The sequence below is a fragment of the Sciurus vulgaris genome (assembly GCF_902686455.1).
Source record: "Sciurus vulgaris genome assembly, chromosome: 3".
In the NCBI taxonomy this organism is placed as follows: domain Eukaryota; kingdom Metazoa; phylum Chordata; class Mammalia; order Rodentia; family Sciuridae; genus Sciurus; species Sciurus vulgaris.
Window position 1 is genome coordinate 186,145,088 of NC_136463.1, and position 4,631 is coordinate 186,149,718.

General features: G+C 61.1%; 1 long non-coding RNA gene across 1 annotated transcript; it reads left to right on the plus strand.

Annotated features, from left to right (window-relative positions):
- Positions 1-1,000: 1,000 nt before the first annotated feature.
- LOC306657537 lies at positions 1,001-3,900 on the plus strand. The gene is made up of 3 exons (XR_013762824.1): positions 1,001-2,530; positions 2,805-2,937; positions 3,228-3,900. It is a non-coding gene; the product is annotated as an uncharacterized lncRNA (long non-coding RNA).
- The last annotated feature ends 731 nt before the right edge of the window (positions 3,901-4,631 follow it).

Consider the following 4,631-nt stretch of genomic DNA (forward strand, 5'->3'; position numbering starts at 1 on the left):
GTTTTGCTCTTCAACAACATTGTGTCCACCATGTGAGTTGCAGAACCAGGACGCCACGGGGAGGGGTCCCTGAAGCCACAGGCTCCACATGGGCCTCTGAAGGCGGGTCCACACTGGCCTGTGACTCCAAGCACACAGGGAAGCCCTGGGAGTCCAGTGGGCCTCAGAGCAACTCGCCACCCACACTCAGCTCAAGGGAGGGTGGGAGGCCAGCAGCTTCAAGCCTCGTACCGCAAATAAACTGAGAAGAGCAGACCAGAGGGCCGCGCCTGGCCTGGGCCCAGCAGCCCAGCACCACCGCCAGCTCCCCACTTCCCCAGAAGCCGCACCCAGCGAGGCGGGACCCTGAGAGCCTGGCTCCCGGGGAGCAGCAGGGTCCAGCTGGAACTCCAACACGGGAAAGTTGGCAGGAAAATACGAACCATCCCCTAAATACGAATCACCCCTGGGAAGGAAATTTAAGATGGATCTCAAGAGTTCCTACAAAGCCTGGCCCTGCTCACAAGGGCCGTGGTTTCTTTTCAATCATATAGAAAATTGTAAAGAAGAATGAAAAGCAGAAAGCAGCTGGGCGGCAGGATGTACGGGAAGACTAGGAGGGCCGGTGGCAGAGGCCTTGTGATGGCCTGGTCGGGGCCAGGACTCTCAGCTGCTCCAAGGCCCAAGCCAGAGCTCCTCAGATAATAAGAAAGGGACAGGAAAGCTTACAATGAAGGGACAGGGCCAGACAGACACTCGCCGTCCCCAAGACAGGAACAGAAGCTCTTGGGAAGGGGCTGAGGAGGGTGTGCTTTCTCCCAGGAGGCTGGTTCAGATCCAGCCTCCAGAGGGACGTCTGAAACCTCGAGAGACCCATGCCGAGGGTCCCTCAGGAACCAGCATGCCCTGGAAGCTCGGAGAGAGCTGCTGGCTCACGGCACACCCACCAGGTCAGGAACTGGACCACCTGACCCTGTTTCATCATCTGTAAAACTGGGCTAATGACTGCCAGCCAGCCGCCGGCTGCCGGAACGCCCAGCACCTCAACGCCACAGACTAACAGAAATGTAAAACCCACAGTAGGTGTTCCTTATCGGCCAGCCGCCTTCTCCATGGCAAGAAGGCTGCCCCAGAGAGTGCTGGGTGGATGTTAGGGTCAGGGACATGCCAGAGGTCAAGGAAGGACATGGACTCCTCCACATGGTCTGGCAGAGGACGGGACTTGGAGAGAGAGCAGCAAGCTGTCAGGAGTGCGGACTGCAGGGCTCAGATCGCACCCCACTGAGCCCTAGGCTGGACGGCTGATCTGACAAAGGGTTGGGCCCTATTTGCTTTGTGGGAATAATGTGAAAAACTGCATGGGAAAAGCATGTCAACTGGTGCGTGTGTGGGACTGAAGCACAGCCAGGGCCCCCGCTCACCACCCTTCCTCTGCGGTCACTCATTCTGGTCTCCCCGGAACTTCCGCAACAGCTTGTGGTATCCCTGCTTCTGCCCGGGACCTTGGCACCTTGTCCACACCCAGCAGCCGGGGCATCCTTAGCACTCACAGCCCCCATGGGACGGAGCCCGGAGCAGCTCCCTGTCGGCTGAGCAGGCCACCCTGCAGCCACCCCGCCACCCCTGGCCCCAGCCTGTCTCCCCCGCTGAGCACCTCGCTGCTGGGGTCTCCTCTGCCCAGAGCTGCCAGGCCTCCTTGCTCTGTTTGGTCAAAGCCACCTTCTCAACGAGGCCTGTGTGATTCCCTGCTGAGGTCTGGTGGCACAGTGGTGACTGTCCCCACTCAGTGCTGCCAACCCGTTCCCTGTCACTTCCTGTCCCCACAACCCTCGTCACCTTCCATAGAGCCTGCCCTTTGCTCGTGGGTCCTGTTCACTGGGTCTCGTCTTCCTGCTGCTGGGGTGGGGTCCAGGTCTGTGTCCTGACCGACTCATCCCAAAGCCCAGAGCAGCACACAGCCGGCGCTCAGCCATCTGTGCACTGTTGGACTTTTGGACAAAATGGAATCACGTGGCTATGGAGTCTTCACACAGAGTTTGGAGTCTGGAGCAACTGAACCCACACCTGCCTTCCATTCCGTTAGAACTCGCCCTAGGGTACAAGGCAGGTTGGGTGGCGGGCTAGATGCACCCCTGGAAGGGGAGACATGGCAGTTGGCTGCGGCCAGGCGCATGCTCTGGGGCCAGAGGGCTTCTTGGGGCCTCAGCTCTCCCTCTGCAGCCTGAGGCTCTGCCGTCTGAGCATCCCTGGCTGGTCCGGAGCATCTGGTCCTGGTTGGGAGAGCATCCCCACCTTGGGCCCACCAGTGCCGAGTGTATAAGCAGAAGAGGAGACCGAGGGCCAGGGAAGGCTGGGTGACCGTCCTTCTTGGCTGCCTGCCCAGCCCCACAGGGGCCTCTGCATCCTGCCTGGCTCCCCATGCTGCCCAGTCCCATGAGAACTCCACACGTGTACGCTTTCTAACCTTGCGACTGACGCTGCGGAACCCAGGGACGAGTGACCCAATGGCCCAGTGCAGCTTACGGCACAGATGGTGAACCAACCTACACGGGTGAGATTTTCACATCAAAGCGTGTTCTAGCTGGTTGACAGAGGCACACATGATGGGAAGATAAAAGCTCCTCCTTGCAGGGAAGGGTGGGGACGTGCAGGCAGCCTCAGGAGAGCTGTGGTGCCAGGGGCAGGGCAGCTGCGGGGTCAGAGGGGGCTGAGGGGCGCCAGTCTACAGGCCTGCCGGCCATGAGGAAGGCGACGGGTCTGGACCTGCACCCGCTCACCCGGGCCTGCCCCACCCACGCCAGGCAGTGCTCTGCGACCCTCTCCAGGTGATCCCAGGCTCTGCCACAATGTCCCATGCAAGAGCAGGAACGGGGACCGGTGGCCTCTGCATCCCATCCCTGCTGCCAAGCCAGCACCTGCCCTTCCTCAAACTCCAGGATCTTCGAACCTCGCCATTCGGTGAACCCCATCCACTTCTTGTGGGCCACCCCAGCCCGTGTCCTTCTCTACCTTGGTCCTCTCCAGTCACCCTCTCAGGTGATCTTGGACACAAGGACAGTCCATGCACCCTCACCCCTCAGTTCTAGGGCCTCTTAGCCTCCACCCTGCTTCAATCACCCCGCATGTCCCCATGGCTCACCAGTCTCCCACTAGCCCTCCACTGCAGCATGTTCCCTGCGTGGGTTTCCAAGAGCCACCACTGGGACTGTCCCTGGAAGACCCCACACCTGCCCTGTCCTCTTAATCAGATCCACCTGGAGAAGACCCAGCCGGAGGAAGCCAACTGCCTGCCTCCTGTGTCCACATCAGAGCCACCAGAGAACAGCACGCCACCAGGGAGGCCAGTGTCCCGGGAGGCCACGACCACCCGCCCCAGGCAGGCACGGGAGTCGCCTCCCTCCCCGGGGCCTCCCAGGAAGCCCCTCCCACCGCCCTTCTCCCCACCCTGCCTCGCCCTTCCTTCTCTGGCCGTCCCTCTTTCCCCTGAACCTCAAGCCGTGAGAAGAGCTGCCTCATGGTCTCACTCCCAGTCCCACAGACCACCTTCAGTCTGCCCACGTTCTCTCCCACTCCGCTTCTGAAGGTGGAGCCTTTGCTTCTGGCTCCCCATCTCGTCCCCCTGAGGTTCACCAGCCATGGCTGCCCGGGGGGCCACTCTGTCCTGGCACTGGACGTCTCTCCCTCTCTCCCGGGGCATTCCCAGCCTCCCAGCCCTGCACCGGCCGTGGCCGCATGCGTGTGGCACGGCAGAGGCCTTCTGCACCTCGGCCCCCACGGACGCTCTTGGGTGCGCACAGCCCCCTGCCATCCACCGCCAAGTGCCTTGTCTCCCCCCACACTCGCCGGCTCACAGCCAGTCCACCCAGCCGCCCATCGGGAGCGTGTCACCTCCTACTCTCCTGACTCAAGTGAGACTCCAGCGGCCCAAGCAGCCCAGGCACAGCTGCAGAGCAGAGCACAGGAGGAGTGAACGGAGGTCGGGAGCTGGGTGAGCAGGAGGCAGGAGGCAGAAAGAGAGCAAAGGGCCTGACCCTCCAGCCATGGGAGGAGCACGCCTGGAGCAGAGCTCCAGAATGCCGCAGGTACGGGGCCCGCGGCTTGGCCACTTCTCTGTGCTCTGGAGGCTCCTTATGTGAGCACTGGGCCAAGAACATTCTCCTGCCCATGAGGCCCTGTGGCCAGTGCCCACACAAGCAGAGGGAACCAGGACTGCCAGCCACCAAGGGCAACTGGTGTAAAGACCCCAGGTCCCTCACACCTCCACTGAACTGCCAGGCGAATGAGAAGACTTACACCCACTTCAACCATGGCCACCCTTTCCTGCCCCAGCTGCACAACGCCTTCTTCACCTCCCAGGTAAACAACTCACATCTTAGTCCTAAAGGCTGCTTGGGGGGAACCAGGCCTTGATAACAAAGGCTCCTTTGTGTCCTGGCAGATCAGTCAGCAGGGAAGACCACCAGGTGGGACACAGCACAGCTCTCTGCTCCTCCAGTTCTGAAGGGTTGACATCTCATGCCTGGTGGAACTCTTTCCCTGCTGGTTGCCAAGGGCAGCAACTCAGAGACCCGAACCAAGTGGTAGCTGCTAGACAGAAGAAGACTAGGGAAGAAACCCCAGTGGCCTCAAAAGAGCAGCACAAAGTTCTGCAT